Below are 13,105 nucleotides of genomic sequence, written 5' to 3' on the forward strand. Positions count from 1 at the left end.
GAGGAGGCAGTGGGTGTTGATGAGGAACAGGCGGAAGATGTGGAATCTGGGTGGTACATTTCCTGTCTTGGTCATACAAGCCCAGAGTAGAGCTGCTGCTTCTCCACATTGCGACATAATTAAAGCAGTTTGGATTTTTGTTTCATCCATCCATCCATCCATCCATCCATCCATCCATCCATCCATCCATCCATCTTCTTCCACTTGTCCGTTTCCGGGTCGTGGGTGCAGCCGTCCAAGCTGCCCAAATCACATTGCACCAGCCCCTTATGGCTCCTCCTGCAGGTGGTGGATCCACAGAAGGACTGCCTCAAGATTCAAACCAGGCCTGTTGGTCTCTCATAAGGGGCTTCTGAACCATTCTTTGTCTGACCCGTCACCTGGGACCTGTTTGCCATGGGAGACCCTACCAGGGGCACGAAGCCCCCGACAACAGAGCCCTCAGGATCATTCGGGTGCTCAAACCCCTCCGCCACGTTAAGGTGGCGGTTCCAGGAGGGGTGGATTTTTGTTTGATCAACTAATTATCATTATTATGTCTTTTTATTGTCATCCCAGGAGTCCTACTAAATGTGGGCATTAGATGAATAATGAGATCTTGAAGGTTAAAATGAAAACACCCGCCCACACACAGACAAGAAGAAAGATTGTTGCATCTTTTATTTTGTTGTATGGACACATTTGCAATAGGCAAATAAAGCAATACACTATTACTTTAAACATGCATTTTTCAACCTCTCATAATCATTGCGCTGACATCAGTATCAGAGGATTCGATTTGCATCACTTTTTGTTTTCACTTCGACTGAAAGTTCTGCGCCGGCCATCTGTGAAATCCACTTTACGGCGCTTCGCTCTCCGCCTGCCGTTCTCTGTATTAAATATTAGCTTTACTCCTTTAACTTTCCTCGGTGCAAAAAAGGCACATTAGCTTTAAACCATCTTTGTTCTCGTTCTATTTTTACCGCTGACTTTGAAGCCTCCCCCTCCTCCTCCTCCTCCTCCTCACTGCGTCAACTTGTGCTGAATCTTATTAATATTAGGCGCCTTTGTTTCTTGATTCCAGTGATATTTTTATCTGAAATCACAGGCTGCGGCGCCGAAGTGAATCAAAGTCCTTGAACAGCCCCCAGTCTCCAAAGTGCCCCATCGAACAGTGGTAATCAGCAGACAACAAATGAGCAATGCATTTTTTTTCCACCTTGAAATTGTTTCGCCCTTGGGTTTTGTTATTGTCTTGCATTATCCACAAAAAAAGTATGTTGAACAAGTCGGCATTGTACTAATAATTATCTGTTTGTTCTGTTTTACAAAAGATTATTTTGAGTCAGGTTGGCTTTGCAAAATAAAATGCAGCGTTGAGTGCAAAGTGCGTCGTAATAGTCGAGGATTCTTTGGGTCATGCAGAAAATGATGTCGAAATAAGTTGTTTTGTGTTTTTGTCACATTTTGGTCACTTTTGTTTCATTTTTCATGGCTTTCTGTCACTCTTTTGTTGCGTTTTCAGCTTCGTTTTCTTATCATTTCGGTCACTATTTTGACACATTTTTTTCAAGAAACTTTTAGATTTGGTTAAAGCCAAACTGGAAAAAAATGTGCTTGGTTCAAGTGGGTAAAAGAGTGGGCACTCTGTGATATTTGGGGACCATCAGTTCATTTTCTCGTAGGAGAGGTGTGCTTTATGATTGTCCATAGCCGTTTATTGGGCGCTACGAATGTCTTCATATGTGTGTGCACGTAGCCATAGCCAATCGTATCATCGTGTACGATTGGATATATGAAGTACACGCTGTAAACTTTCGCGCCAAACTGTTTAGAACACAGTCTACGTTTGATCCAAAATCAAAAAATCGAAATGATTCGAGCGCCCACAGCTGTCTGCATTAGCCAGGTTATAGCCAGGATGCAAAAAAGCATCAAAAATACAAACATGACAGTACAATAGTGGTATACTGCTTTTTGCAGGTATTGGGTAATAATCTCAAACTTGCCTGCATCGCTATCTTACACTTTATTGGTTAGAAAATGAGATATTGAGCTAAAACAGCCGGAGCAGAATATAGTTTCACGGGCTATATTCCGATAGGTGAGATCATTGTAAAAGACTGAAGATGCTCTTGGGATGTTACAGAGAAACGTGGGCATGAGCCCAGAAATATCAGTCTGGTCAAACTGAGTTAGTTTTATTGGTTGTATCTATTTATTTATTAGTTTATTTGGTTGGGACAGTGCAACTTATTGCACAAGCCACACCGGATTGTAGCCTTTGGCTAATTTCCATCCGTTGTCCCCCATGCACACTGTCATACATCCTATTGTACATGTTTTTAGTGGTAGGGGAAACCAGAGTACCCGGAGGAAACCTACGCAGACACGGGGAGAACATGCAAACTCCACACAGAAAGGCCCCGTCCCTGGTCGGAATCGAACCCGGACCTTCTAGCTGTGAAGTACGAGCGCTAACTGCTGTGCTACCGTGCCTGCAGTTGACCAAACTGTCCCAGAAAAAAAGGAAATGAATAAAGTTTCCAAGTTTGCATGAAGTTTGCATGATGGCTAAAAGAAGTTAGAACGGAAACATTCAGCAACTTATTGAAGCCAATAGTTGACCTCACACGGCTTCTCAGGGCCCAGCATATGTGCTACACCCTAAACCCCTAGGCTATCCTTTCCCTTTACTTAACTGCTTTCTCGAAAATAACTTGCTGGTCACACTTTCCCATCAGCAACTGCAGCCTATCTGGATTCAATTATTTCCTCCATACTTTACAATACAATACAACCGTAACTCACAAGCAGTTTCAAACATTGGCAACAGTTTAAAAGAAGAAAACTGTGGGCATGTTGAGATCTGAAACTGACACATAAATTAACCCCATCTTTGAGAAGACACTTGTGAAAAATAACATTTACCTCATCTCTACCTTATTACCTGTGTAGATCAAGACAATGAACATCCTCTCCCACTCTCACTCGACTTCAGTCGCCACTTTTCCGCTTGCTTTGAAGTCTCTCTCCTTTTGTGCAGCTGTGCAAGTCCAGACAGTCTGCAAGCCCCTGAGCAGTCGGCTCAGCGCATCAAAAAACTCAACCGGGAGAGACTTTCTGAATGAAACGATCAGCCCATCGCCCAGCGGGTGGCGGTGAAGAGAAAGAGTGGTAGATTTAGCTTGAAGCGATATTTCCTCCAAGACTCGCGCGCCGGTGAAAATTGTTCACCGGGTGGGTTTACGCCAGCTTTGGTTAATCCCGTCGACCTAAAACATGCACCAGGTACCCACTGCCTCTGACTGTTGTGTCAATCCACACTTTGTAATAACGCTCAAAGTAGTAACCAAATCAACACTTTACTTATTTGTAATACATTTGGTTACTACACATTATTGGTACCCCTTCTGGAACCGCCACCTTAAGGGGTTTGAGCGCACGAATGATCCTGGGAGCTCTGTTGTCGGGGGCTTGGTGCCTGCAGGAGGAGCCAAAAGGGGCTGGTGCAATGTGATTTGGGCAACGCCAACAGCTGCCCCCACGACCCGTAAATGGAAAAGTGGAAGAAAATGGATGTATGGATGGACATTATTGGTAATGCACCGATCAATAGTACTACCGTCATTCACAAGACATTTTCGCAGTGGCACTAAGCATTGTTCATATGAATGCGCACCTTAACAGAGATATGATGGTAACTGTGCGCACCATTGGGAATGGGTAAGGTTTAGAAAAAGGGTGTCCGAAGAGAGTTTGTACTTTTATCAGAAGAGGCTCAGCCGGCTAACCAGACTCACTGCCTTTCTGCACCAAATAAAGTTGAACTGGACCCCTGGATGACAGGTTTCCAGATGACCAGTCACAATCGGTCACACGGAATTCACAAGAACCCACCCCAAAATAAATTAAAAACAACAATAAAAAAAGGTGTAGGAGGGGTAGCTCACTTTAAAGGAACAGGCCACCGTTTTTCCATGCTGAGATATGTTCTTACCTGAGCTTAGACGAGTTGATGCGTACCTGTCTGGTCTCTGTGCGTGTGCTCAGTCACACATCAACTCGTCTAAACTCAGGTAAGATCTTATCTCAGTATGGAAAAACGGTGGCCTGTTCCTTTAATCAAACAAACCCCCAAAACTACACCAAAATGTTTGTGGAATTAAATTGAGTTTAGGTGCAACAGTTTGATAGTCGGTGCCCCCTCCCCCCAGAACCTGAGTTTCTCTGCCCCGCCCCTGCAGCTTTGCAATCGGCTTGTTAGCTGTTTAGTTGAATTCACTGACAACCTGTGCGTGTTCGTCTGCAGCGTAACCAGACTACTCTCTGTGTAGAATAGAAAGAGCAGTCTGGCAGCGTAATGTTGTGTAATCACAAAGCCTTGGTGGATGTTTTTGCCTCTTGCTCCACTGTGGACGAGGGGTGAGCTTGTGGGAGCTCGGCAGAGAGCTTCCCGGTTATGCGTATGATCGGAGACAATATGCGGTTAAGAAAACAGGCCTCACAGCACTTCGGTTCGAGGAGGTTTATCTGGTGACTGTCATAACAGAAAACAATGATAAAATTCTTAGCCAGCCAAGCGAAGAAATAGTCTTCCTTCCCGAATTTTGTGCCTCAGCTTCATGACTGCGGACTAAAGAACTTCTTATTTGCATTTCAATGCGCGTCTTATCTCTGAAAAGAGTTTGCAACATCACAGCATGGAGCCGGGCAGAGTCATCGCTCCCAATTTTACGTCGTTTGAGCCGCTCCTGTCTGCAAAATGGATGGAAGGGATTGTCTGTGAAGTGTGCCAGGCCTACACAGGAGAATAATTGGGCTGATTCACCTCCAGCAACAGAAAGGGGGTCCCATTAGCAGATATTGTCACCATGGAAAAGATTGCACCGATAAAATCAATGTTGAGTCAGACTCCTTTGCCAGTATTTTTTTTTTTATTGCAGTTTTAAAAGATAATGAATATTGCCTAAGCAATTAAGTGACTCATCACATCTCGCTGCGACCGGTGTTGGCCTCAATAATCACATCTATCCCAGGTTTTACATAAAGTTACAAAAAAGTTGTAGAAATCAGTTGTGAAGCAGAAATGGGCCACTCGCATATCAGCATCATCCACATTATTCCTAGTTGTAGAGGTTGTCTGGTCATTGCTTGGATGTCTCTGTGCTCTTCTCAGACCATGGTTTGGGGATTTACGGTGAAAATAACAGTGTTGCATCGCTATGAACGTAAAGAACTCTCCTCTGGCTCTAATGACACATACAACTCAAATTACACACTGAAGAAGAAAAATAGTATACTATTTCATTCAATTTCATAATGACATGCTCTAGCCTATGGAGCAAAGAGGTATCCACCGGCGGATGTTTTTTCCAACATCATGAGCCGACTGCGCAACAGTAAAACAATAAAACAAGCTCACAAAATGGCAGATCATCAGCTCTGTGGAATTAGAATTAGACCAGACTGGTATCGTTTAACGGTACCATTAAATGATACCAGTCTGGTATTGGAAAAACTGTTTAGGTACAACTGGTATCGACAAAATTGAAGTATCGAAAGAAGGTACCGAATAAAATATATCTTCGGGTCCAAGTTTTGTTGCTTTAAAGCTGTAAAAGAAGTGACATGTTTTTTTCAGCTCAAATAAATGACTTTTTCCCCAATTTTCCCCCCTTTTTGCCCTACCTTTGTGCACAATTTTTTTTTTTTTTTTTCCCCCTAAATTTTGCTCATTTTTAGTGCTAATATTTTGCCTATTTCTATAAACGTTGTCAAATTTTTCCCAATTTTTCCTAATTTCTTTACGCAATTTTTCCTTATTTTTGCCACAATTTCCCCCCCAAATTATTCCCTGTTTTTCACACATTTCTTGACATTGGAGATCAATCTGATGTTGCAAATTTGCGAATCTTCTAAACCATATTGTTCTGTTTTCTGGTTTTCGTTTACAATATTTTGACATTAGATAAAGTATTGTTCAGGTATCGATATTGTAAACCAAATAGTGGTAATGGAAAACATACAACCGGTACCCTGCGGTAATCATATGATACACCCCAGTTGATAAACCGCCGCACACATAAGTCCCCATCCCCAAAGTATCACAGACTTTCTTTCTATGTATTTACAACTCAGAGCAGAGCAGTACATTCAGTTCATGTTTGAGTATAATCCCCGTCTGTTCTGCCATTGCAATATCTGACATGATTCCCACTCTTTCTCTCCCGCTTATCTGGTCAGCCCTCTGTGCGCCGGTCAGTGGGGAGGAGCTGTAAGCACGTTATAGAGATGGGATCAGGGGGAAGCAAAGTCAGTATTCTAATTCCACGGCGTCCTGGTGGGCCGGTGCTGTCCGGGGCCTGATTAAGGATTCATGGAGTATTAGTCCCACTATCATCGTCAAAGGCTTTACAGGCCAATGAGAATGGGGACCCAGGTGTAAAGACGTGTGCTGGTTTCAGATTGACGCCGCAGATGGGATTACGGGCCAGATTTCATCAAACTTTTATCATCGAGACACTTTGCTCAACACATTGTCGTCAAGATGGAATGAGATAGTCATGTAGTGGCGGTGTTTTCTATAATAGGACCTGGATGTGTAAGATAAGAGCTTACTTAGATTTTATTAGGCGAGGCAGGTTTATTTGTTGAGCATAATCCGTACGCCGCAAGGCAACACAAAGCGCCTCACAGTTTCATGAAATTACAAGAATCAGATCACATCCACCCATAAAAACATTAATATAATCAATCAATTACATAAAAGTGAAGAGCACAGATATAATCCTTCCAAGTGTCATAGTCACAGATACAAAGGACTGTTTTGAGGCCTGTTTCACATCTTATTCCAGATTTGAACTGTGTAAAAGTGAAAGAAAGCCATATATTTAGTGCTTACTCTGGGCACCCGCTGGAGACCAGTTTCTTGGAGATGGTTCACACGCCTCGAACATGTCAGAGGTTTACTTGCCAGACCATGAAGAGACTTGTACACAAGCAGAGCTGTTTCAAACTCTATTCTCTGAGTGACCGGAAGCCAGTGCAGTGACCGGAGCACTGGACTAATATGGTCATATGTCCGTGTTCTTGTCAGGACTCTAGCAGCAGCGTTCTGGATAACAATAGTCGAACCGGCTGGAGACAAACACAATGGATTAGTGTCTCTACATCTGGTTTAGATGCTATGATCTTTACCACCCGGCGCAGCAACAGCATTGCTCAAGACAAAGTTGGAATCTTGTGTGCAAATAAAACTGCGCCAGTGCGTTCGCTGATAACCTGAGGGCGTCGCTTGGAGAAAAGTAGGGGTTGACTGAGGTGTGGTGTGTTACAAACGCTTTCCTTATTAAACGCTCGCAGGACAAACTACTATTTCTCCCACTGTGAGTTAAACACTGTCCACATCCCGAATACATAGATCCGCCTTCGCACTAGTATTAAAGAGCACGATGCAAACTCCACAAAACGTGATCAAAACACCAGCACGTGCTAACCCCACCAACCCACCGCCCCTGGAGGAGTAAAGCCTGGGGAGGGACCACTGCTCTGCATAAAATCGGCCATGGAGAGTCTGTCCAGCCCCTGTCCAGCAACGTACAGCGCCAGGAATGAAGCTGATGATTCCACATAGCACAAGCTCAAAATCTAGTCCACAGTCTGCACTTAGAAACACAAGATCAGGGGCCTCATTTATAAAGCTCACGTACGGACAAAAGGAGGCCAAAACCTTCCGTACGAACTGTTCTGCGCCAAAGGTGGTATTTATAGAACTCAAACTGAACGTGAAACATTACGCGCCGCCACACGAGGTTTGTACCTGTCGTACGCAGTCCGCACTTTTACAGAAACGCTGCACAGACGCGAGGAGTGGCGAGGGAGAGTAGCGAGGGGAGGTCACATTGAGGAAATGAAGTTTTGTGCACATTTTAAACCGCTGAGCTTTCTTCTTTATTTAATCATCACCTTATTCATCATCTCACCACCCGGACTCGGCTCCTCATTCACACCCAAAGCGAACCGCTGCCTCGCAACCCCCAACCCTGACTACACGTACAGCGAGCTCAAGAAACAATATCTGAGTGATTAAAAGCTTATTCTGAAGTTTCAGGAAGTTTGAGGTCCGTGAATGGCACTGGCAAATATCAGCGTCTAAAAGGCTCTTCTTTACGTTCTTAAAGTGTTTTTCCAAAGGTTTTATTGATTAGACACTGCACTCTGCAAATACTTTCAGAGAAACAGCGGTAACATGTGAGTAAAGATCCGCCCGGCCTCTGCTGCGGCGTGAGGCCCCTCCCTCTCTGCCCCCAGTGTCTCGGTAAAACCCTCTCATAATCGCCTCATGTTTAGGTAAATCTCATTCATAAGTTAAGTTTTTCCGTACGTGAAGTTTGGGTTTTGCTCGTACGGACTCTTATAGGCAGAGTTTCATGCACAGTTTTATAAATGAGACCCCAGGCCCATCATTTTGTATCTTAGTATTGTTTTTCAGATGATCAGTCTCAGTCCATGATTACTCCTAGATTTCTAGCTTGGTTTTTCGTTTTTTTGAGAGAGAGACTCGAGGTGACTGGTAACACTTTTTGGGCCAGAAACAATGATTTCAGTTTAGTTTTGTAGAACGTTGTTTTGCATCCACACACATCTCTGACGATGCAGTGAGAGAGTGTAAGTTACTTCTTCCCATGTTCTGAATAGCTTTGTTACAAGTCGAGATTGTCCGAGTCGTCGTCTGTACTACGTTTGGAGTAACCGGCCTTTCGCCACATTCAAATAAAAACTGCGATATATTTATCTGCGCAGCTCTTGTGTCAAACTCCAACAACTTGGCCATCCACTCTCGGTAAACAATTCCTCCAAAGTGCCACGGCCCCCAATGTTGGACAACTTCTTGAACTTGTTAGCTTGCAGTTATCATTAATTCGCCAACCGCACCCATCCAGAAATCAATTTGGATTTTCCTCCGAGCAGGTAAAAAGTTTCTATTTTCCTCACTCACGCCTCCCTTAATGCGCCATTACGGCAATCAGCAGTTCGTCCCTCATAATTACAAGTGTCCTCCGTGTAAGGTCGACTCGTGCCCAAGGACACATTTCACCGTCAGAAGCCCTCGCCCTTTTTTTTTTCTTCTCCGTGATTAGGATTTCTTTGATAGAGCTGCCAATCTGGAGAGAAATTAGTGGAGTCTAGCAGCGTGCCTGTCCGGGGGCATGTTTTGGACGATTTCTAAAAGGTAGCAAGCGGTAGAAAATGTGCAAAAATGATGTTTAGTTTGAGAATGTAACAGCCATCCAACCTTTTACAAAGATGAATATCTGACAGCTAGAAAAATGTTCAATCTCCATGAGCTACTGTGCTTGAAATGAACTGAAAGAGCCAATGCTTTTGCACAGTGTACTCCAACCTTTGAATAATGTTCCCTGGCGACACACATACCTAAATTTCTTTTTGGTTTTGTTTTGTTTCATGTTTGTGTAATCCGGCATAACCAGCCCGTCTCCTTCCCGAGAGCTCAAAATGAATAGAATAGAAAAAGTTTATTGTCTACCATGCACAATGATGGCAGAGATTTGCCTTTGGCTTGCTCACACATTCGATGCATTTGCCCAGCAATGTAATAAAAAAATACATAATACATTCAAATCATTCAAATCAGTTTGCTGCAGACGCAGCAGCAGCAGCAGATTCACTTCACTGAAAGAAAAGGAAAAGGAACAGACTGACCTAACGACATTAGAAGTTACAACTTATTCAGCTCCTTGATGGCAAACGGCACAAAAAAATTCCTGTACACATTTTTCTTGGCACAAGGAAGGCTGTATCTCTGCCGTGATTGGAAGGAGTGGATGGCCAGCAAGCCCCACAGGTCTTGAGTGAGTGTATAGTTCCACTCAATGCTGTGGGTTCAAGGACTAGAGGAGCTCAGAACGGGAACTATCAGATCCCGAAACGAAACACTTCATTTGGACAATCAGCTTTCTCTGTACAAGGCACCAAAGCCTGGAACTGTTTACCCACTGACCTGAAGGGAGAGTCAAACTGGGTCCTTTTCAAACACAAACTCAAAGACTTTTTAATCAGAGGTCAGAAATGTGACCACTGACCGTCTGCTCTGCTGTGTTTATATAGTGTTGTGCTGTATTATTGTATGTGTTTTAACTATGTATTGTTTAATTTTTTTTGTAAAGGCCCAACTGGGGACGGACATTGAGAATTAGCTTTGGCTAAAATGTTGTAGTATGTGGCATGAGTTTATGTGACATACTTGTCCCTATTCAAATAAACTTAAATAAAATAAAAATGGCTATCGTCATCTGTGATTTCAACCTGAAAAGACTCACAGAAACAGAATGACGGTATGAGTGTTTTATTAGCGAACATGAATCCTTATTGGGGCTCAGACCCCGGCGGAAGACTGAACGAACGATACGGAATGCATGGCTTTGACGAATGATAGCCGTGATCTTCCCCGGAGCCTGGACCCTGGTGGTGGTGGAAGAGACCTGGGTTGGGAGACAAAATGGGGAAAGTGTGTTTTCTGCTTTTTTGTATAGTCTTTTCAGGACAATTATCTTTTTTTAAGGGACAAAGCAATTTAGATGGTTCGCAAAGACATCGCTTCACAAATACTGACATATTCATTTTTGTCAATATCACAGCACAGGTATGAACCAAGCACTTCAAAACACACAAACATCTTTTATCTTCTAGCTTGGTATGATTTTATGGCCTGGCTGAATACTCAGTGTGCGCTTTGAAAATCAAATTTCCAGCTTTCAGGATAATTGCCTCCTAGTTTCAAACCAGCCGCATTGTTCTGGCATCAGGCACTGGATGGCGTTTTTTTTTTTTTTTGAAAGACAGTACCAAGAAAACACTAAATTGAGCTGGTCCAGATGGTTAAGGCATTTTTCTTGGCCGATGCTAAAATCATTTTCCTGTAAAAACATTGTCTCCGTAATTGGCAGCAAATCATCCTATTTGTCTCTCCTCGAAGACGACCCTGCCAATTCCCCGGAAAGATCTTTGAGAGAATTTTCACAAACGCTCGCTTCAAAAACTCGCCTGTTGAATGAGGGGGTCTGAAGAGAAAGGCCGCGATGAGGGCTCCGATGTGCCGCTGAAACATCTCCAAGCCTCACACACGGACGACAGTGCTTAGCAACGGTAGCCAAGCTCTGGATGCGGGGGGGGGGGACAAAAGCTCACTGTAAAGAAGGTTTTGAACACATCACGGCATATAAGTGGAAGCAGAATCTTCGCTGAGGTCATCCGCTGCTGCCGACACGCGTTGAAAGTTGGGACGCGGAGAAGAAACGTTTTATTTTTTTTGTGTGGAGGAGCTCTGGCCAGGCAAAGATTCTTTTCCTGCTCTTTTTGGCACTATATAAAGTGCACAGATATAATGTATAGGCCTCTATGGAGTAAATTCAGTAGTGCTGTGTAAAGTGTCTCCCTTCTTTAAAAACATTGTGTTTGTACGTCAGAGGGCAGAAGTCTGTTGACAGTCTGAAATCAGGTGCCAGACTGTTGTGTCATGGTGCTTGAGCTAGGTTACTGGAAATAACTATGGGATAGTAGTAGTAGTAGTCGTAGTAGTCGTAGTAGTAGATTTCAGACGGTTCCGACTAAGTGCTACTCACCTTACTCCGCCCATTTTTGCCATAGATCGGCACTTCCATTGTATTGACACTTCTAGATTTCTAGCGCAAAGTCCGTTCACTAAGAGGAGATCGAGGGAAAGTGTTGCAGCTAAATGTGACGGCTAAATGATGATCAAAAACTTATGAAAGTCACAATCTGGACATTATATATATTATTGCGTTACTTTTTTTTTTTTCAGAAGGGGCGTGGTGTTGTGTAGCGGTAAAGCCGACACACGAGAGCGCGTTTGACAAAGCAGAGTGGCTTCCCACGGAAAGACAGTTGAGATTTTAACATTTCTCTGAGTTTTTAAATGGTCAAAACCGGTCCAAGGACGGCTGAGAAACATCCTGTTAAAGTCTTCAATCCGAGAACCAGGCTGTTTAAATTCGCACGCGATTATGAGCGAAAGTGATTGGTCTGAGGAAACACGTGTCCACAATGTTGTCGTTGAAACTTGACTTCAAACTAATATATTTAGGTATTTGCCTCTTCCCATAACGTTAGTGTCTGTCCAGAGAGGATCGAGGAGCAGAGGAGTTAATCAGAAAGAGTGTTGCATAAAACACTCATTATCTTAATCTGTGATTTTGATTTAAATTAGCCTTTGTTTAGCTTAGATTTCTCATGAACCGAGGCATGTCGAATTAAACTGTTTTTACCTACGGAGAGCTTAGAGTCTCGTCCTTCAAACAATCCACGGCTTGCTTCTACAGATGCCAAACCAGCATCAACACCGACCTCACTTTCTCAATAGCGTCCTCTCCTCCTCGCACCTGCATTGCGTCTTCCACACTGCTTATTTGTTCTCTTTGTTCTGTGTCGATGCGTCTGTAATGTGGCAGGCGGCGAGAGATGGGAGCGCAGAGACGAGGAAGCGGTATAGAGGCGCTCGGTGATGATGTCAGCGGCGGAGCCCAGCTGTGGTGTGAGGAATCGTGCCTTTGATTCGGAAGGAGAGTGTGAAAATGTGCGCTGCCTCCTCACTCTGACGGCGGGTGTCAAAAAGAGAAGGGAAGGGAAAAAGAAAATAATCATGTACTGAGGAGAGAGATACAAGCTGGAGTGAGAAATGTGTCAGGTTGAGGCTGTACCCACAATATCGACTTGTTCGTCGCATCGAGTTTGTAATGAGCGTAAACAGGCCTGACTGCAGTGTGCGCAATATGCTATGGAGGCAGTGTTGTGAGGAAGAGACCGCACCACGACATAGCAGTGTGGTGCCGTCGGTTAAAGATAAATGCAGCAACAGGAGGGAACTTGTTTCAAACCAACTCTGGGAAGTGTTTTGTGGCTGGTTGCAGCCAATAAAAAATACATTTGGCCAGTTTCATAATGTAATAAGCCGATAACGTAATAACGCTGTTGAGCCAATAACGTTATCATTATTATGTTACTGGCTGGAAAATCTATCCAATAATGTGGATAGATTATTGGCCTCTATCCACAAATGTTATAAATTCAGCCTATAAGTCAG

The sequence above is a fragment of the Gobius niger genome (genome assembly GCF_951799975.1).
Source record: "Gobius niger genome assembly, chromosome: 9".
In the NCBI taxonomy this organism is placed as follows: domain Eukaryota; kingdom Metazoa; phylum Chordata; class Actinopteri; order Gobiiformes; family Gobiidae; genus Gobius; species Gobius niger.